Source organism: Malaya genurostris, chromosome 2 (genome assembly GCF_030247185.1).
Source record: "Malaya genurostris strain Urasoe2022 chromosome 2, Malgen_1.1, whole genome shotgun sequence".
In the NCBI taxonomy this organism is placed as follows: domain Eukaryota; kingdom Metazoa; phylum Arthropoda; class Insecta; order Diptera; family Culicidae; genus Malaya; species Malaya genurostris.
In genome coordinates this window covers 340,828,848-340,853,571 of record NC_080571.1, presented here as the reverse complement: position 1 = coordinate 340,853,571, position 24,724 = coordinate 340,828,848, and the positions used below count along the sequence as shown (strand labels likewise).

General features: G+C 37.5%; 1 protein-coding gene across 3 annotated transcripts in view; it reads right to left on the bottom strand.

Annotated features, from left to right (window-relative positions):
* Window positions 1-19,490, bottom strand: part of LOC131431823 (transient receptor potential-gamma protein) — a 399,703-nt gene extending 380,213 nt beyond the window's left edge. For all 3 annotated transcript variants that reach the window (XM_058597720.1, XM_058597721.1, XM_058597723.1), the window contains exons 1-2: window positions 18,781-19,490; window positions 7,230-8,239 (exon numbers count right to left, since the gene is read on the bottom strand). The gene's annotated coding sequence lies outside the window, so the exon portion shown is untranslated. The remainder of the gene's footprint in view (window positions 1-7,229; window positions 8,240-18,780) is intronic.
* Between the last annotated feature and the right edge of the window lie 5,234 nt (window positions 19,491-24,724).

Sequence of the window (24,724 nt, the reverse complement as noted above, 5' to 3'; positions counted from 1 at the left end):
GATTGTCGGTTCGGATAGTAAGTGGTAAAAGACCTTCATCGGTACTTTCCGGCATACCAGAGACTCGAGTGATTTGCATTGATGAGATGCTTAAGATCAGCTCCTCTTGCGAAAGTTAAGTTAAAAGTAAAAGTAAAACATTTCTGCTTGCTAAAATCAACCTTGTCACGTCTCGCCTTTCCATTCTCTTTCTTCACATAAATGAAATCACTCAAAATCTTTTGACGTAGGATTGCGTCTTTGTTTTCTATACCGGGGTACAAATTCAAAATATAGAAGTAAAACCATATAGACAGTGGTTAGGTTTTGAACATCTACAACTCAACCACGAACAATGTGTAATTCTCCCTGTTTTTCAAACCATTGTCATTCCACTAATTGATATGACGATTTCGTATACATAAGTTCACGGTTTCCATATGATTTCTGCTCTTCAATGAGTACGTTCGCATTTGAGAAAATCACTCACAGAAAACAAAATTCAGTGTCGAATCGACTTGCACTCTGTGCGGTTCGATACTGCCGTAGAGAAGGCTGCTTCCACATCGTCCAAAAAGTTCAGGAACTAACTAGGAAAACAACATTTCTTGAGCAAAATTTCTTTATTTAGTATCTAAGTTTTTTATATCATACTTATAGAATGATTTGTCCATGGCCTTAAAATAGGCTTCAGTTGCGGCGATGACTCTCTCAGACCATCAAATGACAAGTAGTCGCTGGGGGCTAGGTTATTGAGAATATGGTGGGTGAAGAAACAGATCGGTGCCCAATACGTTCAATTTGGCCATAATTTTTATTGACTTGTGGCACGGTGCATTGTCTTGGTGAAAGATGATTTCTTCTGCTTCATATTTGGCCGTTTTTTACGATTCCATACTTCAAACGCATTAATAACTAAAAACTTTTGTTGGTACTTCCTTTTCAAGATAGTCAACGTTAATTATACTTCGAGCATCTGAAAACTGACGCCATACTTGTTGCAGCTACCGGTTGCGTTTTCCCTGTCTAAATGTTGAAACAACTCCGGAGAATAAAGATAGATCTATTCTTTAGAAATTTCCCTACACAAAAATCTCAGAATTGCGGAAGCAAATGATGTCCTCATGGTAACAACCAAATCACATACATATATTAGAGTGCTGAAAAGTCACCACTTGTGGCTGAACACCCAATTTAAATCTTAATAATTTAATTTTAACTCACATTCCGAAAAATAGTTATTTAAAGATAAAAGATAGATCCATGTTTCGTCCACTGTTTCATACAAACGCAAATCCTTTTTATTGCGACTAAACAATGCCGACCAGCTCTCTGCATTGTTGATGCGTTGTTGCTTTTGATAGTATGAGAGCGAATTTTTTCTGGATGACTGCTCAATTTGGTCACGTTAAAATCAGCATACCACAAATCTTTGTTTTCAATCTGAGTGCGGGTAACACTTCTTAAACCATTGCTGGACTTGCCCGGTTTTTCCTTATAGGAAGCAATGTTTTATCAATAAACGGAATTCGTTATTTTTAAGTTTTCGTAAATCAAAAAGTAACGTCATTTATATGTCGGTAAGTTTATTGTTTGTGGTGCGATTGACGTGAAAACACTTGTCTTTTGAACGATGATGATAGTTTGACATTACAAACGTCATCTCAGTCGGTCCCGGGACTTTTTTTTAACAATGTGCTATGCACATCAACGGCTGGATTTGTTTTGTGCGCCGTACGATTCGCCCGGGTTTGCGGTTCAATGCATACGGCGCTGGTCTTATAAGCCAGTTGTCGTCTGTTCGAGCCCCGACCTGGAAGGATTCTTAGTGTCAGTAGGATCCATAGTACTAGCCATGCACTGGTTCTGTACACTCTGAATCGGCTGCGAAGTCTGTTGAAACAGAAGGTCAAATTCCACTACAGGAATGTAATACCAAGGCTTTGCTTTCGATTCATGCGAGACATCTTTCAACATCAACCCCAACCAACTAAATGATCAGGGTAACCAAAATTCTCAAAGAAATAATTTCAAAAATTTGCAAACACAAATAAGTTTATTCGGAACCTAAAAGACTGCTGACTTAATATTCCAAACAAATATTAGCAGAAATTTTGTAGTTTGACATTGTATTTAACCAATTGTAAATGCGCAATGCTTTTTTCTATTCGGCTAGCAAGTGCAACTGCTTGAATTTATGTGTAAGAAAAGCTGATGCGTGCTTCCATGGCTCAGTCGATTAATTGACGTACTTTGCGATCCAATGATTCTCGGATCAACTGCATCTGCACTCATGGCAATGAAACTGAAGTTCTGCATTGATTTTAGTTTCCTTCTGATCTGTCAAATTTTGATGTTCTTCACAAACACCAAAAAATCTCATTCCTTTACAGAAATCGTATTTGACAGTAACATCTAATTAGCACTCATAATACGCGCCTTAATAAATTAATTCATGTGAAAGATAAATTCTTTATTTCTACGTTAAACCTGGTACAGTACAGTTCATTCGTAAATTCGTTCCACAATTTGCTGATTTGTTGACTGGTATACGATATTAGATTTTTTTTCCTCCTACCGACAATGGTTTTAATACAACATTTATTTGGTTAGTATTACGCAATTATGTGAAATCTCCACATAAAACAACGCGTTGCGTGCCAAACAATTTTCCAACGATCTAGTATTCTTTTCTTCAACGGCGAAATACTGAGCATTTTCTTGCGCGCCAAACATCAATCGTAGATCTAGCAATCATTGGCGACTTTTTACCTTTTTTTATATATATAAAAAATAGGTATAGAATTCGCTCACTTTCGAAAATTTTTCCGAGGCCCGGAGGGCCGAATGACATATACCAATCGATTCAGCTCGACGAACTGAGCAAATGTCTGTGTGTGTGTATGTGTGTGTCTGTATGTGTGTTGTCAACTAAGAGGTCGAGATCTCAGAGATGGCTGGACCGATTTTGATCAAACTAGTCGCAAATGAAAGGTCTCCCCGTCACCCAAAATGCTATTGAATGGTTTTGAGATCGGATGTTTACTTTTTGAGTTATTCGAAGTAGACAGTATCTGTCACAATTGACCTTGAAAACAGAATATGTTTTCAGACTTAGATTCCGCACGATAATACCTATTCAACAAGCCATAGATTGTTAAAATCCGTCCATTTTTAACGGAGATGTGTAAACGACTTTTCCCCCTATTCCAGCAGTAGGAGTTTTGAGCGCTGTATGACAAAGAAATGCTTGGGAGCAACGTCAAACGAGATTTTTTATACTGTTACATACAATTGTTTCTAAGTACCAGAAAGACTGTGTACAGCATCCTTTTTCATGACATTTAGCCTCGGACCGATTTTAGCACGGCTCGTTTTTGGCAACATAATCGTTCGAATATGACATATATAAACCAGATGATGGCAGATTTTTTTTTAATTATTTTGTTTTAAACTACTTACAGCAATAAATGCTGGAAGAACATAACATCCATATACCATTCGAATCAGTTCGTCGAGATCAGCAAATGCTTGTGTGACAAATAATTTCACTCAATTTTCTCGGAAAATTTCTTTTCTACAAATTCAGATTCATACGAAAAGTCGTATGCTCCCAAACAAAGTTCCTGAATTATGTTTGGTTCTGACCTCTGATTCCGGAACTACAGGATGATATGTAAAACGAAATCAAAATTGTGTAACTCATTCTACTCGTAGATGGCTGAACCGATCTAAGATTCAAATGAATTCTAAGAATCATCTAAGATTCAAATGAAAAGTTTCAAGATTTTATAAAACATTTTGCTCTTCAGCCAGATCCAACATCCGGTTTCGGGGATACAGGGTGATTGGTATAAAAATGTCTATTCCACATAAATTAATCAGGTTTATCGGGTTAGCAGATTTGGATAGCCGATAAAAAAAATTAACTTTTTGCCGATTCAGAAGGCACCTAAAAATTTAATTCGTGCTATGATTTCTCAAAGATGTCTACACTGATTTTCAAACATTTTGAAACAATTGTAAACTATACAGCTACTCAGGTGAATTTATCTGACTTCGGCTACACCGATTTTAGAATTCCGGTTCCAGTATAAAATCGTTTCTCAAAGCTCAATCGTTTTCTCAAAAAAAGCCTAATCAATTATCAGAAACGAAAATTCAAATTAAAATAAACTTATATACAAAATTAATTAATTTTATCCAATTATGACTTCCGGTTCTCGAATTACATGATGATGAATTTTTAAAATTCAAACCGATATAGAAGATGGGATTGAGCTTCAAAGTTGGACTCAAAACTGTTGTAATTTATTCGTCATATGGCCATACGAATCGGTTTGGATTATGCTGGTTCCTGAATACCAGCTCTCGAAGTATCTTAAATTACCGTAAACTCTAAAGTGGAACTTACTTCGACATATCATGGCATGTTTAATCGATTATCACACTTTTAGATTCAAATTCGATCCGGTTTGCAGTTTCGACATTACAGAGTAATGAGTGATTAAAATCTCAAATTGCCACTTAAAACGACGGTCATGAAAATAATGTCATGAAAACTTAAACACCGAAGAATATTCATGCAAAAAACACATGCAGATTGGTAAAAATGGGTATCATCTCACTGCTAGGTGGATTAAACATGTTTTTCAACGGAAAATTTCATTGTCCATACAAAACAACATTATGGACTTTTCCCACTTTTCCGGAAAGTTTTCCTAATTTTTTTGATGTACGAACCCGGTGGGGGTAAAAACTTATCAAACAAAAAAAGAATCATGTAAATCCGTCCATCCGTTCTTACGTGATGCTATTACAAAGAATGATCTCTGCATTTTTATATATATAGATAGATAGATAGATAAATAATTTATAGTAAATAACATAAAAATTTAACTGGACGAGTATAAAAAGTAAACCGGGGTCGAAAATCGATCATCGATATCTTGTGCGTTAGACGGCACTGGATGACGTGGTGATGACCTTTCCCACCAACAGCAACAACAATAGACTTTCTTAGTTTCAGAATTTAGTTGCAGAATACAGATTTAAGAGAGTGCAAGGAGTGAAGAGTAAGGAGCAGTGCGGTAAAATTTCATTTTCAATCGAATGATATCAGATGAAACTGAAATTTATGGCCGCTGACCGTCAGCATATCTATACAAATTCATATGACTTTTGCTGCCATTTTCAAGTGAAGCTCCCAGAGTTCATCGTCAGCTGAATAATCGCACCTCGTCATTTGAAGTTTTGCTTGCTCAGTTTCAAGTGCCAAGTAGTCTAGTTACTTCATTGTCTTCACTCTTGGTAGTGAGCAAGTTCGAATGAAGAGAATAATAAATGGAGTAAAGTATTAAAAATGAAAACTGAAGGAGGAAACTATCAATTTATTTGAATTCTGTAATTGATATTTCAGCTACCTGGTTTGTCTTTCATCTATTATCTTGAACCAATTCGAATGTTTACATAAACTTCATTTGAAAGCCGCTCTCACACCATTGAAAGAGATATTTTGTTACTTCAAGAGATCAACTGACGGCGGTTAAACTGAGCTTTGATTTGAAGAGAATTAATTAACGAACTGAATGCTGCCCGTTCGGTATATCAGCGAACGTTGTGTGTATCAGAGTGTGAAGTTTACTGCAGTAGAGAGATCGTCAGTGTGTTTCAAATTCGGTTTCAATTGAATTGTATGAAGTTTTACTGCACATGTCCTGGGTTGGCGGTTCAATGCATAGGACGCTGGCCTTACAAGCCAGCTGTCGTCTGTTCGAGCCCCGACCTGGAAGGATTCTTAGTGTCAGTAGGATCCATAGTACTAGCCATGCAATGATTCTGTACACTAAGAATTGACTGCGAAGTCTGTTGAAACAGAAAGGCCACCACAGGAATGTAATGCCAAGACTTTGCTTAGCTTTTACTTCACTGTCTGTACTCTGGACTAAAAAGACGAACGCGAGCACACTTCGGAAGCATTTTCGGTTATGGTGATTAGATTCGGTTGGACTTTTGGTTTCAGTTGGATCAATTATTGTATACCAGAGAACAGAAAGATTACCCGATAATGGACTCACGTCGGCACGAGTGCTCCGAAGCTGTCTAGGTAGACTGAATGGGGCGGAAAGGTCATGAAGACGATTCTTTGAGAATGTCATGTAATAACTTTTCGTGAACTACCTCGAAAAAGAATCGCATGAGTTCCATTTTGGAGTTCTGACCGCTACTTCCGGAACAGGAAACCAGCAACCGCCTAAGTTAGTATGGATGCCATCAACTGTGTCCTACAAATTGGAATAGTTTTGATGTGCGTTAAGAATACTTTATCTGTTCTTCACGAGTCGAAACAAGGATGTCACCTCGGACTTCTTCTAATGCTATTCGTAAATGATCTATGCAGTGAATTGTCATCAGTTGATGTAGTGTATGCAGATGATTTCATAAAATATCGTAGCATCCAGTTTGTTTTTGTTAAAATAAAAAAAATGTTTTTTTAAAGAACGGTAATCAGTTTGTCTTTCTCATATAGAAGGGTTATGCAATCACTGCGAAATCCTCTTTAGAACCGTAGAAGGGCCGAGTATTGAATAAATTTCAAACTATCATTTGAGGCGACGATGCAAATTTCGTGAAAACTCTTTGGAACTGTGTTCAATACTATTCTGAAATATAGGGCTTTTTAGTGAAAATTTTCTGGAATAAAACTTGCATAAATTGCTTATATTGGCAGTAGTTAGAAATACATCATTTCATCAGTAGATCAAAACAATTTTCAATAAAGTTTGATAATATGTAACAAACGAATAAATAAAAGTGTTCGATTTCGGGAGGGGCCAGCCCCTTCTGGGTACGTTCCTGATTCATACAAATGATAAACAAAAAACTTCACAACTCATCTCTGGCACTAACAAGAATAACATGATTTATGGAAATCGTGGAAAATCGACTAAAAAAACATAAATCTCTAGAAAGTATAAAGTCCATTTTATGCATTCAAAGACCAAGATATGACTTAAACTGGAAATTCTAATTACTCTTTCTCCGTTCAGTTTCGAAAAGAAAACGTTGAAAGTGTAAACTTTCCAAATATTTGCTATAGAAAAAAAAAAAACTAAATACCATAGAACCGCCTGTCTGGCAACGCTGGCTGCACCAGAAACTCTTCCTCGAGCTAATCACTTTTATGCACCCCCTTACGAACACGGTACACTGCTGTGTAAGCGACAGTGATTATAATTTAGTATAAATACCTGTTTCATTTTCCCATTTGATTAATCATTCCGCCGGGTTCTCGTGGGGTCGATTTGTTCCGGTTCCGAAATTACCCGTCTAAAACATCAGGTCGGCTAGTTTCTACCACATGCTCTGTGCCTCAATGACCGATGATCATCATCATCATTTGGTATTCGGCACCAGCATCATCAGCTTCCACCTTCGGATCAGTAGCTCCCTTCGTTTCGGTTTTCACGCGTCAAAATGGTCAAAAAAACGGTTCGATCCGATGGTTTTCCGTCGCACAAATACTGCACACTTGACGAGGGTTATTATTCTCACTATCAAGTCAAATTCACCTAACACGAGCACCGAAAAGGATCCGGCATCTAATGAATCTAATTTATATTAACATCTGAATTAATTCGTATTAACACGGTCCGATTTTCTTACCCGGATTACACCCGTATTCGCAACCCCCACTGGAACACTGGAGTTATGCGACCCAATCGACCACCTACCGGAAGCCCTTCCCCGACCACATTTCGCACCTGAAACTGTTTCGCTATCAGCCGGAAAAATTCACGTTCACTCACGCACACCACAGAAGCAATTACCGGCTGTTATGACTGCGTTGGTTTGCTGCTAAGCACTGCGACGGTTGTTTGTGGCGAAAACCTCGTTACAATTTTCCCCACTAACACCGATGTTCACTGGTTTCTTCAAATATCTAACAGCCTTTTGAACGACACAGCCCTATCACTTTCACCGATTTTTTTCATTTTCCTTTTTGCTGTTCTATTTGGCACCTCGCCTACTGCGACCAGGTAGGCCAGCTCAGGCCAGCTGTCAACTGCCAACGGGTAGGTACGTGTGTCTACACGCTGGACGAATCCCGGATGTGGCAGGTAAATGGGCCCTCGATGGCCGTAGAACCGTAGTTTACACGACAACTTTTGGAGCACAGACAAACAGTTTTTCTACGTAATCTTGTTTTTTTATTCCTCCTCTTCTGCTGCTAGCCAAATTGACAATTGGTTTCTGAAGTCTGAAAAAAAAATAAGACATAAACAAAGCTTATCTCAATTTTCGGTTCGATTCATTGCCGCCGCTCGTATGCAGGATCCAATTGAGTACGGTAGATGGGGAAAAAAGATATTTTGCGTGGCTTAAAATCTGTCTGGGACCATAAACGTAATAAACCGAAAATATTGCTAACGAATTGCTTGTCTCTGATCGTAAAGACATTGCAGCACTGATTGGATTCAGTTATTGATAATCTTGTGAAGTACTTAATAAACTTTTTCGATGGTACGGTTGTGAAATGTGAATTTTTTGTAGAATACCATAGTCAAAGTGACAACGAACTCTGATGATTTTCCCAAATAACTGGCCCCACTAAAGACCTCAGTGAATAAAAAGTAACGTTTCCATGGATTTTGTTTATTATTTCGGAATATAGAAAAAAAGTATTTGTAAGTATGAAGTAACGTGGTGTTGATTTCATTCCAGTTTTGATTTAAGGGGGGGGAGGAGGGGGCGATTTTTTTCCAGAATTATCGTTCAACAAAATAAGTTCAAAAGTTTTGCATGATAAAAAGCATCATTCGAACAACATTTTGTAATTTTTTCATGGAAAAATATTGAGAAATAAGTCGGTGAAGAGGTATTTTTGAGAACGCTTCTTAAAAATCATAATTCGCAGTGTCCACTGTATCTCAGCGTAGACTAATCACGACATCTAGACTGGTACTGTACGAAGAAAGATAATAGGTACTATTAATCTCCTAGTAGACCCCGAGCCCCTATGTTTAATTCAGTACTTGAACTTTGTTGTCCTCAACATTTTCAATTAAAAATTAAAAATTAATGAACTAATATTTTCTTTATATCAGGTGTACAACTTTGCTTCCGCCGTTTTCCGATAGATGGCTGTACCGGTTGTGGCTGGTTAAAATACATAGATGATAATGCCTTTAAAGTGAGTGTGTACAGTGTCTAACGAATTGTCATCGCCGTTTCAGTGACAGTTGTTCTTGTTTTCGTATTATTCACGCTCGAAAATGTCTGTTTATGTGCCCAATTTTCGCCATTTGCGGGAAATTTTACTTTTCTGTTACAATTGTTACAAAATAAAAGAACGTGTCGGGAGTGGTTTCAACGTTTTAAAAATGGTGATTTCGATGTCGAAGACAAACATGATGGTGCAAGAGAAAAAACCTTCAAAGATGAATAACAATTTACTACGAGCTCTTAAAACCGGGTGAAACCATCACAGGAGATCGCTACCGAACGCAACTGATGCGCCTTAGTCGCGCGCTAAAAGAAAAGCGGCCACAGTATCAAGAGCGACATGGCAAAGTCATCCTCCAACACGACAATGCTCGGCCTCACATCGCAAAAGTGGTCAAAAAGTACCTGGAAACGATGAAATGGGAAGTCTTGCCCACACCGCCGTATTCCCCAGATGTCGCCCCTTCTGACTTCCACTTATTCCGTTCGATGGCACACGGCCTGGCAGATCAACACTTTCAATCCTTCGAAGAGTTGGAAAAATGGATTGCTTCATGGATAGCGTCAAAAAGGACTCCTTTTTTCGAGCCGGGATCCGAAAATTTCCGGAAAGATGGAAGAGAGTTATCGCAAGCGACGGACAATACTTTGAATAATACATCTGTAAGCACTTTTTCGCAACTAAGCTTTAAATTTTGGAAAAAAACGGCGGAAGCAAAGTTGTAGTTTATTTCATATCTATTATACCACAGCATAACACAAGAAAATTACGATAGCTTCGTTATTAAGAGAAAAAAAGATGTTTAGTTCGATGATTATTCAATAGATTATATTATTACTTTCTGGGTTTTCTAATCAAACAGATACATGAGTCAAAAAAATGCAGCGGAAATTGTTTTGAACGCTTTCCACAACTGTAGCTTCCGAAATTATACTTATTGAATTCATTCCACGGGTAGGACAAATTTTTCTTTAGTTTGTTTCAGCTTGCCTTACAAAAACATAACAAACATAATCTCTAATGAATAAGTTTCACATTTGATTTTCAATACATATTGTAGAATTGATCTTTTGTGTTTTTGTGAATAAAAAATCGACAACTAACTGCATTTTTATGGTGAAACATGTATTAGTACGCCCGAAATTTTCAAGCGCCTTTGAATTAATGATTCGAAACCAACTTCTGTGAAAATAACAGTCTATACGTGTATTCAAACATTCTTTAAAAATGTCAGACGATTTTAATCAAATTAATGTTTAATTAAACCTGAAAATCTCGAAATGATTTTTTCTTGAATATTTTCCAATAAGGCATGGATTGTAACAGTGAGTTGAATAGAGAATGGTTCACCCAACGTAATGACATATATTATCTAAATAACAGGAAACATTAACATGTTAATATTTCGGAAAGAAATGCTCTACGTTTTGTTTTTTTTTTTATCAGTTTCAATCTCCTAGTTGAATTAAACAACAATACAGTTTAGTCATTCATCTTAGCGGGCCCGACTTTTGTGATACGCACTGTAGGTATTTTTTTTGTAAGTCCGTGTGCTGGAGTTGCAAAAACAAGTTGCACAAGCGGTAATATATAACTATGGGAGTAACTATGACGAAATTAACTTTTCATTCAATATTTTTAAAAAGTGATGTCAGGTCTGCTTTTTTTCGCGAGATGAAAACCGAATACAAGTTATCTGATTGATTTTTGTTTTCATTGCGTATATAACGCTGCAACTTTTATGATAATAATCCCATGTCTGCAAGTTTTGCGTTCAATTCAAACAGATAAATCTTGCACAACTTTTTTGCAAGTTTTGAATTGCATTTCAATGTTTTTCTAAAACTGAAGAAAACTGCACACACTGATGGTGACTTACTGCACAATTATTTTCGATGTACTTAAAGTTGTTCTACAGTGATTTTTTTGGTAGTATTGTGAAACTTAAAAGTGATAAGTTGCACAACCAATTTTTATATATATCTCATATCTCACGTAAATAACATTTCTAAATCAATTGTAAAACATCTTGAATGTTTAATAAGTTACATTTGCTACTTGGGAAGTCGCTTACACAAAAATTCCGATATCTCCGTTAAAAATGAACGGATTTTGACAATCTATGGCTTGTTGGATAGGTATTCCCGTGCGGAATCTAAGTCTAAAAATATATTCTGTTTTCAAGGTCAATTGTGACAGATACTGTCAAAAAACTGAAAATTCTGACATAAAACTTCGTATCACTCAAAAAGTAAACATCCGATCTCAAAACCATTCAATAGCATTGAGGGTGACAGAGAGATATAAAATTCTGAAGGTAGTATCCTGATTACATCAATGAATATGTTTGTTTTGCTAAAATAAAACAAAATTAATTTGAAGCTAGGATTTTATAAATACCACTAAACCCCTAGTGCGTGGCAACACACGGTAGCGCGCTTAAGACATTTCGCTTCGCTGCCGTAGTGGAATAGGGTGAGTTTGGAAATCACTGTAGTGAATTAAACTTATACTCTATAAATTCTTGAAATCAAGCAATATATTTACAGTCACAGCTGACTAGGTATTCACGCAGACACCGTGTTCTAATCTGCTACGAAAAAACATAGTAAAACGTTGCAGCAACATCGATACGAAAACGATTTGTAAGTTCCGGAAAATCGCAGAAGTGATTGCATTGTGATCTAAGCAACCGGTGCGCTCGTTACCACGAGTAAAACAAGAATTAAATATTTCAGATTCAACCGTTGATTGCAACCGTAGTTTAATTGTTGAGTTTAAACGTGCACCGACTGTTTCCTCGTTAGTGAGTTTTTGATTGGAAACCGTTTATCTACAGTACGTGCTGCTGAATGACTTACAACATTTTCATTTTCTACAGGATGCCCCAATTCCAGCTAGACTCGAGCAAGTGTAGCTGATGCTACACTGGTTTAGCACAGTGTATTTAAAAAGCTAAAACAGTATTAAATCCCACCAACGTACTCGAAGACGAAAAATGGTTTGCCGAGTCACAACGTAGGCCATGGGAAATCGAAACTTAACTCCAATGTTTACTCTTCTCGTCTGCGGGCGTTTACGATTTATTTACGTTCGACGCATATTGATACGAACAATACGATAGAGTTTTCTTTCAAAACATTTGTCCGTCAGGTAGAAAGATTGAACCGAAAAAATTTGCACGTCAACATACATGTAAAACACATTAAATTCATGAAAATTTCTTTTGACTCATAAAAAGTGTAATAACTTGGATTTTTAGTTAAAATCATGAGTACCAAACAAGGGGTACTCTACTATCGTTTTCGCTTGAGAAAACTGAAACTGACCCAGGGTAGTTTCATCAAACAAACACTTTTCATGAAACTGTGTTGATTACGCACTTAGCAACGGGGGTTTGAGCAAACCTGGTTCGAAACGAACTCGATTTTCAGTTCAACAACGTTAAAACTAGGTTCGAAACTAGCTTCAAACAAACAGTTTAACAGCAGTTAGGGTGGAAACTGGGTTAGGTTTGGCATCAAGCGAAAACGACATAAAAGAAAAGGAGACAAATTTGCGTCAATCTTCATTGAGCCGTCATTCTTTTCTCATGAAAACTAGACCGTCTTATTTCGATCAAAATTGCGAAAGGCGCTTTTCATCTATAAAGAAAAAACTATGGACGCTCTTAAATGGGATGTCATACGAAACCTTTTTCCGCGTTCGATTGTATCGATCAGTAGCTCATGACTTGACACGAAAAAGCATATCTTTTCATACGAGGAAGCCAAGGGATTAGTCGATTCTTGATCCCACTTGCTACATACGTAAAATCAACAAAAAAAGTATGGGTGTTTAATGTCAGGGACATAACTGGATGTCGTGAATACGAATAAAACTGACACGATTTCTTTATACTTTCGAATTCGTATTGATAGTTGATCGATTGTGGGAGTTGTGAAACTTTCCTCTTTTTCACTACTAGAATTAAAAATGATTTTTGACGTCAGTTATCTCATTTCGGATTTGCATATTTCATTGAAAGAAACTATCAAGATGCTGTACAGGAATCATTTCTGCCTTTTAGAAGGACCAAATTGTGGAATTCTCTACGATATTTAGCACAGTTCGGAACATTTTTCTCGAATGTTTTTCGCTCAGCGAAAAGTGCACGAAGCAAATCAAATTATTTTGGATTTTGCCTAAACTGATGATTTTTACCTTTGATTTGCAAAGAAGTAATCTTAATAGTTCTTGAGATAACATTTAGAGTCATTAGAACGGCTGATTTTATTTTTTAAAAAAAATTGTCTAATTTGGCGAGAATCGATACTTTTTTAAGACCGTAGAAACATTTTGCAAATATTAGATATGATTATATGGGGGGTGGATGTAGCAAGTGCCTTTAAAAAGGGGAATGTAACAGCATAACTCCAGACGAACGGATTGCTATCAAACTTGGCACATGTATTTCTTGCTCTTTAGAGACGGTTATAAAAATATTTTTTTTGGGGGGGGGGGGGGGGGGCAAGTGTCCCTAACAAAGGGAGTCATTAAAACAATTATCTAATTTGTTGAGAATCGGTACTTTTTGAAGACCATAGATACTTTTTGAACAACTTAGATATGATTATAGGCATATTCTGTAAGGAGAGAGTGTAGTAAGTGCCTCTAAAAAAGGAGTGTAATGTTTGTAACGGAATAACTTCGAAACTATTGCACGAATTGCTATAAAATTTGGCACAGTTTTTTCTTTCTCTTCAGAAATAGTCATAAAGGCATTTTTATAGGGGAGGATGCGTATCATTAACAGGTTATGAAAAAATTCATAAAATTTGACAAGAATCGATAATATTTTCCATTTTTTATAAAATAAGAGAGTGGCAAAAATTTCAAGGTCGTATTTTTCTTGGAATAATTTCAAAGGATCTGGTTCCATTTTGCCGGGGAATTCAAAGACCTAAGGGAAAATAATTTCTGTCTATGAACGCGAGTGTATTTAAGTTTCAGCATAACTACGCTAAACGAATCGCCACCAAGTTTGGCACGTGTACCAAGGTGCAAATCGATATTTTTTGAAAAGCACAGATACACTACTCAGGGTAATCATGGAGGAGATATGTAGTAAGTTCACTGACAAAAAGAAAGTTAAATCAAAATAGATGATAAGGTTATTTTGAGGCTTAGAGAGAGTAGCAAGTGCCCCGAACATGGAAAGTGTAAGGGAAAAATGATCGGGTTTTACGAAAAATTGGTACTTCTTTACGAGTACAGTATATTTCTAGCAACTGAGTGAGGTTCACAAAAATATTCACAAGAGGAAAAGGGAAATAAGTATTCTCAACATTGATCTGAATTGACGAAATCATACAATCAATGTGCATTTTATTATGTAAATTGAGAAAACTGTCGACTCAAGGTGATGGAAATAAGATTAAAACAACATTTGTATTAACTGAATCATTATTATATAGGTTTTCCTCTCCGATGAACGACCAAAATGGCTAAAACCTTGGTAAAATAAATTATATAAAAACGTCATTCTATAGTACGAATGTAGTTATGATGTTAAACAGCCTTTCGTTATAAAATAAACATTATCAGATGGAAATTTTGAGCAATTAATGATGTCATAAATATTTTTATAAAGAGGAGAGAGTGTTCATACCCAAGGAAGTCAAAGGTATTGTAGATCGAATGTGACAGGGAAGTACGGAAATACGTTAAAAGCACATACACATATGAAACTTGGAGGTTACTAAGAAGGTATTTATAGAGAGAAAGGTATTTTAAATGTTTCTAACAGAAGGGTTCAAATAAAATAACTGACCCAATTTGTCGAGAATACCATGAAAATTATGATTATTGTGAGATCTTAGATGGGACACTGATCATTCGCAATCTGAACATGAACGGAGTATTGTTCAATCGGGTTTCCGTCTAAGTTATGTTTCACTACAATCAGAGTATTTCACTAAGCAGGACAACTTCGAGAATTTTTTCGGTCTTCCCTTCACGAAACATTTCCGAGTAACGCCGGGTAATTCAGCTAGTTATAACAAAAAGTGGCTTAGGTGATAACAAAATTGTAAAATGCGTTTCAACATTATATCCAAACTTGTTATAAAGTTGTAGGATTTTCTACTATTATTACTCGTAGTATGGTGCGTGAGATTTTACCGTGCATTTCTAAAAATAGCTTTTCTTCAAAAACATGCAATTGTATACCTTCGGGCGATTTTACTTGAAATGATAGAAAACATCCAGTAGCCGGAATCGGATTCGAAAGCTGTACAATACGATTCTTGCTGGAAATTTGAACTGCATAATCATGAACGACGAAACCTACGTGAAACTTTATTACAAATCCTTGTCGGAACCACAATATTATACGGTGCGAGAAGGGCAAGTGTTAAACCAGTCCGAGACATCGATTGAAGTCGAAAATTTTCGTAAGAAAGCTATGGTCTGGCAAGCAATTTGTAGCTGCGGTAAGATTTCGAAACCCTTCATTACTACTGCTTCAACGAAAGGCGAAATATACATCAAGGAATGTTTACAAAAACGACTTCTACCCATGATTCGAAGCCACAAGGATCCTGTTGTCTTCTGGTTAGATCTTGCTTCTTGCCACTACTCGAAATCAACGGTAGAATGGTATACTACCAAAAATGTCACTTTCGTCCCAAAAGACATGAATCCACCAAATTGCCCACAACTCCGACCAATTGAGAATTAACGAAGGCACATCTTTAGGAATCAGGAATCAGAACAAATTGGCTCAAATTGCACGTTCCCCTTGATATTTGGAGATTTGTGTCTTGCCATCAATTTGTTTTTAGCATAATTTTCCCGATATATAAGAGGGAAGGATTGAAGGGAAATGGTAAGGTTTGGACTAGGAGGATGGGGAAAATTGACGACACAGAAACACAAAAAAGCAGAAGTAAATTCTGCACCCCCAAGGGATGCTGAACAATCTGCTGGGGATCACATTTAGTGAAAGCAAAATTAAATTCTGAACCTCTACGAGGTCCCGAACAGTCTGCTGTTAATAAAACCTCCAACTCCCGAGAGGATTTAGAGATCTTACAAAAGCGACACCATTCTGCACTCCCGGAAGAATGCAGAACGATTCGCAGTATGTGCGAGCAGAAGTAAATTCGGTACCCCCCAAAGGATGCCAAACAATCTGCTAAACCCTATTTAAGGTGAATACAGAAGGGATTCATTCACTCCAGGAAGAACGATGAACCCTTCTGACTATAGCTCCTTACCACATTGGGTGAGAAACGAGAGAATATCCTTCAATTTTAGCTCCGCATACACAGACTCAACCATGTATGGAGAACCAAAAACCCGGATACGTAGCTGCGTCAATGCGGGACAGTTACATATCAGATGATATGAAGTACCATAATCGCATTCACACAAATCACACGAATAATACTCAGCACGTTGAATAGTAGCCATGTGATAATTGAGTTTGCAATGTCCAGTCAGAGCTCTGACCAGAATACTGCAATGGTGCTCGGAGAAATGCAGTAGACACTTTGACATTTTCAGATTTAAATCTGGTAGAAATGCTTTTGTCTGAGCGCAAGTTTGCAAGCTGCGCCAGTAGCTGGCATGTTTGGATGCAGCCCAAGAACGAATCTTGTGCTTTATCCAACTAGTTGAAAGTGGTAAAGCTGGTTCAGGACCAACGAAATCATTCGTTGCACCAGCTCTAGCCAACTCATCAGCCCATTCATTTCCAGTAATACCAGAATGGCCGGGTACCCATAAGAAGTAAACAGCATTTGAAATGCTGAGGTCTTCAATTTGAGTTCGACATGCGATCACTAGATTCGACCGTGAGTCATTCGAACTGAGTGCTTTTAAGGCTGTCTGACTGTCGGAACAAAAATAAATTCGCTTACCACAGATCCTCTGCTGAAGTGCCGATTGTACTCCACACAGAATTGCGTAGATTTCTGCTTGGAACACAGTACAGTATCTACCAAGTGAATGAGACTGCTCCAGCCTCATTTCACGACAGTACACACCAGCACCACCACGACCATTCAACAGAGAACCGTCCGTATAACAAACTATGTGTTCATCAAGTTGTCGTTCCAGACAACCAGACAACCATTCCTCACGAAGAGGATAGCTCACATGGAATGTTTTGAAAGGAAAACTGCATGTGAGAGTTAGGTCACTAGGAGCGAGTAAATACTCATCCCAGGTAACCATTTGAGACCACAAATCAGTATATCGAATAAAATTTGAATATCTAACACTTGTGAATTATTTACAGTGAAATCAAAGTGCGTCCATACTTTCTGGGACAGTCTTTAAATTTGCTTAAGCTATTTCTTCGTACAAAATTACAAAAAAAGTGTTTTTTGATTCAAATTATCCCTTACTCCTTATTTCATTGGATCAAAGAAGTGTTGTACGTAATATGAATCAATATTGAAGGTTTGTATTGGATCTGCTTTTGAATTGTAGATCATATTTCAACTGACACTATTCGCTCTCTCACTCTAGTTAAGCTTGAATACAATACAGTACGAAAAGGGAACTTGGGGTAAACTGAACAGTTTACACCAAAAAAGTACGTTGTGGTCAGCCGTATCATACCTCCAAAAAAACCGTCACGTTTTTGGTCCGTTTTTTCTCTGTGCACTTTCTGACCCCATTAACTTAAATTTTCTAATAATCATTTGCCATAATTTAAACATGGCGGAAAATACGAAAACACGGTTCTGCACTCCAACATTACCTCTTTTGCTTGCAAGGAAGAAACAAGAAAAGCCATAAATCATGAAGTACAAGCAGAGTACAAGTATTCCGAAATCTAAAAATGGTTCTAACATCCTCAAGGGATTGCTAAGCTTTCGTTCGTAATTTATAGTCACAGCATAACTAAATGCACTGAAACTACGAAATCGCACTCGGTAGCTATCCTCCGGAAAATGTGATTTCTTCGATTGTTTTTTTGTTTTTGTTTGTTTTTTTTTTTTTTTTTTGTTCTGGCATCCTGTTTTGGCAAAGAACAATCCCGCCAGTATCCCACTTCCGCCAAAAGGATTGATTCAATGAATTCCGCATCGGGACCGAAACAATAAAATTTGAACGATAGACCCACTGACCCCCCGTCGAAGGACATCCGGCTCCGGCTCCGGCTCCGGCTCCGGAGCATACAAATTCGAACAATGAGAATTCGAATAGTTTGGGCTAGGTCAAGACAGATTATTTACGACTTGTTTTTTTATTGCTGGCAAATTTTCATGTAGAACTAGTGATTTTCGATCGCGTTCAACTGAAATACAATCCACGTTAAAATCCTCCGTTTTTTCCTGCCATATCCAATTGGAAAATTTCAAAACGTCCATAATACCAACACATATCCGAAGGGCCACTCGGTTCAATGGATGCAATTTTACAGCCTTCAACTTGTTTGGCGCCAGTAGATCTTCTCTCTCGCCCTGTTGAAAATTCCATTTCCCCATCCACCGTTCCATCTATTAATCTTCTGCATCGACAGACAAAGAACTCTTTAGCCCTGTTCCGACACCTTCGGAATCGCAAACGAATGCACTTACTTGACGTGAGGAATAAAAATGTACTATTTCGCGATTTTATATCACATTCCTGGACCGTTACTAATAATATGAGCTCTCTGTACACTTGCACACCAGTAGTGAGTGAGTGGCACACGCGGAATTTCTTCTTCTTCGGTACCACTGAAGCACTTAAACCGATCCGATGGAAGAATCTGCTTTGAAGAGTAACGAAGCGCACGATGATTGTTGACCATCGGGAACGCAAACGACCTCACAGAATGATTTATCTGCTGACCATTTTAGTGTTTCTTCCGTTTTGCTCCCGCCAAAGCGAAGAACCACCACGCGGCTCCATCTCCTTCACGCAAACCCCGTTGAGTAGTAACGGAGGCCGGAACTCACCCGCACCGAACGCTTCTTTTTGCAGAAATCCACCGACGAAACCGAAGTGAAAATCGCGCGCCTTTCCGGCCTAAGCTCAGGCGCCACTACAGTTCACTACACTTCACTTGTACACACTTCCTCACTCCGACCCCCAAAAACTGGCTGCCGTGCCCACTCGGAGTAGGAAGAGAATGGACAAGCTAATTATTCCACTAGAGCAAAAAAAAATTCAATCTCTACTGCCTCACTGCCACTGATGCTCCCATTTCTGAAGAAGAACAATTTTCCAACTGCTATGCTTTTGTACTGCTGGCTGGTGGTCGAGTTTAAGATTTTCCACTTTTCACGTCCGCTCTCGTTCGTAAATGCCCGGAGACTGAAATCAGCGCCGAACTGGAAGCAAACAGTCGGTGGCTGCCGTACTGGACGGAAAACTGCTAACCTCGTGCTGGACCCCTCGTTCGTACTGTTCCGGATGTCGGTGATACGCAAACACACACACACCAACCAACAGACCAACGAGCGAAATGTTGCACGTGGTTTTATTGGGTGGATTTACGCGAGAACCGAAAAGGACGCGAACAGGCACCAGCCGCCCGCCCGCCTTTCAGCATGGGCTGTTGGGTTTGTGTTTGTATTTGTATATAAAAGTTCAGTAACTGACTGATATCAGCTGACGGTTGAGTCTTGCGTGATGGATAGGAACGGGACCTAGCATTGTTTCTCTTCCGTATTTTCTTATGATCCGGGAGAGGTTGGCCTGGTTGCCAATAAAGTGTTGGACTAATCGAGGCTAACTAGATTAGATTTTATTACGCGTTTGAGGTTTCTTTTTGGGTGTTTGGCTAAAGTCCGTAGAATTTCTTGTCGTTTCATGGTTAACTGCACTCAAAAAAGAAATCACGTTACTTCTACCTGAATACATACATAAATCTCATCCACCCAACTTTTCACATAAATTCTAGATATATAGAATTGTACCAGATTGGTCATATATCATGCATCTTAGTCGACAAGTAAATAATATATCACTTGTTCGTTAGAAGCAACGTGAGTTTCCTATATTTTTACCTTTTTTTATATATATAAAAAATAGGTATAGAATTCGCTCAAACTTTAGAAATGGAGGGCCGAATGACATATACCAATCGATTCAGCTCGACGAACTGAGCAAATGTCCGTGTGTGTGTGTGTATGTGTGTGTATGTGTGTTGTCAACTAAGAGGTCGAGATCTCAGAGATGGCTGGACCGATTTTGATCAAACTAGTCGCAAATCAAAGGTCTCCCCGTCACCCAAAACGCTATTGAATGGTTTTGAGATCGGATGTTTACTTTTTGAGTTATTCGAAGTTTTATGTCAAAATTTTCAGTTTTTTGACAGTATCTGTCACAATTGACCTTGAAAACAGAATATGTTTTCAGACTTAGATTCCGCACGGTAATAGCTATCCAACAAGCCATAGATTGTTAAAATCCGTCCATTTCTAACGGAGATATCGAAATATTTGTGTAAACGACTTTTCCCCGTATTCCAGCAGTTGGAGTTTTGAGCACTGTATGACAAATAAATGCTTAGGAGCAACGGAAAACACGTTTTTTTTATACTGTGACATGCAATCGTTTCTAAGTACCAAAAAGACTGTGTACAGCATCCTTTTTCATGATAATTTGCCTTGGACCGATTTTAGCACGGTTCGTTTTTGGCAACATAATCGTTCGAATATGGCAAACCAGATGATATCAGCATTTTCGAGTTGAAAGTAATTCCATAATCATATTGATTTAAACTACTTACAGCAATAAATGCTGGAAGAACATAACTTCCATATACCATTCGAATCAGTTCGTCGCGATCAGCGAATGCGTGTGTGACAAATAATTTCACTCAATTTTCTCGGAAATGACTCAACCGTTTTCTACAAACTCAGATTCATATGAAAAGTCGTATACTCCCAAACAAGGTTCCTGAATTATGTGTGGTTAATGATTTTCAGTTTTTTGAATGTATGTAACAGAATAAAAATCGTGTTTTTGTTGATCCCAAGCATTTATTTGCCAGACAGCGCTTAAAACTTCTACTGCTGGAAAAGGAGAAAAAGTCGCTTACATAAAAATTTCGATATCTCCGTTAAAAATGGACGGATTTCAACAATCCATGGCTTGTTGGATAGGTATTAATTGTTTAAATTGATTTTATAGATAAAAACCTTTAAACGCGTTTTCCTCGAAAGCAGGTTTTGAAAGTCCGTGTCCATCGTCATTCAAAAACTACTGCACCAATTTGCACACACTTTCTACATATAAAAACCAGACCCGACATTTTACTTTTCGTTGTTTGTTACTTTGAGGAAGTTTAATAGCTACAAAATGGTAGATTTTTTCGTGAAAAATCGTAGTTTTCACTTTGAACAACCACCAAAAATTGAAAAAATTAAAAAAAATCAAACAGAAATGTTGGGGTCTAGAAAAACATCTACTCTAACTATGCTGCGTTCGTTTGTTCACTTCTGATTAGCCAGCGCTGAGATACAGTGGACACCGCAAATCATGATTTTAAGGAAGCGTTCTCGAAAATACCTCTTCACCGATTTATTTCTCAATATTTTTCCACAAAAAAATTACAAAATGTTGTTCGAATGATGCTTTTAATCATGCAAAACATTTGAATTTATTTTGTTGAATGATAATTCTGGATAAAATTCTCAAAAATGATGATTTTTTTCATCGTTAAGACCCTACCTTTGAAATAGTCAGTTCTAATACAGATTGATTTAGATGATAAAATATGAGATAATAGACGAATAAAACAACTTTTGATCATAATTTATCAATTAATCTCAAAATCCAACCATAAAAACAAAGAATTTCCCAGATATGAAAACAGCACCCAACCTCACTTCTTCGAATTTGATATTTCATCCAACGATTTTTTTTTAAATATAAATCAGACATTCCGCGAAAAGTTACTGAAAATCGATGATCAATTTTTTTTACCAAATTTTCACACCTTTTTGAATGTTAGTATTCGATTCAAAAGAAAAAAGAAGAAAAACCCGTCATTTTTTTCGAATCTTCAAGCAAAATCTGAAAATTATCACCATTGATTAGTTCAAAGCTCGCCGCTTGAGCAGCGCCGCGATCGCAGAAGAGTTGACTGGATTCTTCAATAGTGTACTATTGAAATACTTCAATACTTTTTCTTTACACGCTTAAGTTGAAAAATTTCGATTCTATTGGTAGTTAGATTATATAAATCCTTTCACAGATCACTGAGCTATGAGCCTTAAAAATACGAGACAGGCAAACGCGCCTTATGAATTATCCTCTTTGATACTCGTTTATACCAAACATTTCAGAAAAGTTTAATGCTGAATTATTTGAGATTATGTTACACAACTGAATATTTTATCATAAAAATTATGTTGATTCGTTAGATACAACAAGAGATATTCACAATCAAAAACTTATCACTCTCTCAGAGGGTAATCACCAATCGGTAATGATAAAGAAACTTCATGAGCCACTCTAATTGAGTACAATAAATAAATAAAACATCACTTCTCTCCGCATACAATCGCTGTACAATGATATTTCTACAAAAAAAAAGAACGAACGTTATGTCGCTTGAGAAAACTGAAACTGACCGTGGGTAATTTCATCAAACAAACGCTTTTCGCGAAACTATGTTAGGTTCGCACTAAGTAACAGGGGTTTGAGCAAACCTGATATAAAAACCGGGTTCGAAACTGACTTTATTTTCAGTTCAACTACATTGAAACTAGGTTCGAAACTAGCTTCAAGCAAACGGTTTGCCAGCAGTTAAGGTGGAACTGGGTTAGGTTTGACATCAAGCGAAAGCGACATTAATTTGCGAAAGCCGTTGAAGACATTTTCGCATCCAACGCTCACGCCTACTGCGATCGTTTCATCGAACACGTTAGACCAAGTGTGTGTCTATAACCAGAGTGACAACAGCTGTTCGTTTGGAATGACAGCTTTGTTCCAAGCAAGCAAACGACCTGTCAAATGTAAATGTAAAGCTAACGAAACTGCCAACATTACGGCTAAGATGTCGTTACTCTGGTGCCGTTATTCCTAAAATATTTAGGTTTTCACCCTTTTAAAGATAGTCAATGGATTATGCGGCCAATTTGTTGATATCCTACCTACGAATGTTTGTTGATAAGTTCAGTTCCGTGCTACTATTATATACGAAACAAATTTCAAAGCAATTCCAAGCGACCATGACTAGAACAATTACTTACTTCATTACACCATCTAGGAAAATAAGCTCTTTCTATTTTGGAATTTGCAGAATTCTATGCTAAACTGGACAAACAAAAATCTGATTGACTTAAAATGTAACTTTGTACGACATCCCATCAGTGAAAAGGAAAGAAAACTAGAACACGAAGAAGTGGAACAGTGACAAAGGCAAAACGTTAATTTGTTTCTCGTAACTGATAGTCGGGAGTCCTTGGAGTCGACGAGGACAGCATAAGCTTCGGGTGCGTAGAGATGATGAAACAATCTGGTAATTTAATAAACGATTGTTTCCTGACGTAACGTTGCATAATAACGTCTTTGTCTTCGAACGGTTTTTTTTCATTATCCGCTGGACAGTGTCAAGGAAAGAGATTGATGGTACACGGCTGGCATCCGATGTCATCTGATTAAAGGGAGGAAAATTGAAGCGGTCCAATGTTATGTTTCTTTCAGTGCATGATATACATACAGCCTTTATTACCGTTGCTATCGTTCAATATTAATAACCTTTTTTATTCGGTGTTGGTAGTTAGTAGAAAGTGGCCCTAACAGAGAGTTGGATAAGACCGTATATCGACCTAAATATGTGTATTAAATAGAACAATAGCGTTCGTTTTTATATCGTGTGATCCAACCATCAGTGCAGTCATTGTTCATAAATGTTCGCAAATAATGTGTTAATGTAATGCTGTGAAATATTTTCTGTTTTGAATATTTTCAAATTACGATGGGCTCTAATTGGTAGGGGAAAGTAGGGTATTTTGAACCATTACTCTTATCGGTCATTTCTTGACATCGATTTTAGCTTCATCCCATTTTGTATTTTCAAAACTGCTTAAATATTCCATCATTTTTGGGTTGGGGCTGTCTTGAGCTAGTTTTAAATTTGATCGGTATCAAACAAAGGAAACCTATTGGAAAATAACATGCGAATACAACAATGTAATGACAACCCCGAAAAAACTACCGCAGCGACGGCTATCGAACCCGTAACCAACTCCTAATTGGGAAATTGTTTTACCAATTATAATTGCAGGGTAGCTTAATTGGTAAAACAATTTCCCAGTTAGCAGTTAGCTACGGGTTCGAGTCTCGTCTCTGCGGTAACATTCTCGCGGTTTTCATTACATAGTTGCATTCGCGTGTCATTTTTTCGATCTGTTTGCTTCGTTTGATACTGGTCAAATTTAACATCGATTTGTCTACATTGTTCATTGAAATCTTATGTTTTGCCTTTCTCATATAGAAAGGTTATGTAATCACTGTGAAAACCGACTTTTGAACCGAGGCTCGGAGGGCCAAGTGTCATATACCATTCGACTCAGTTCGTCG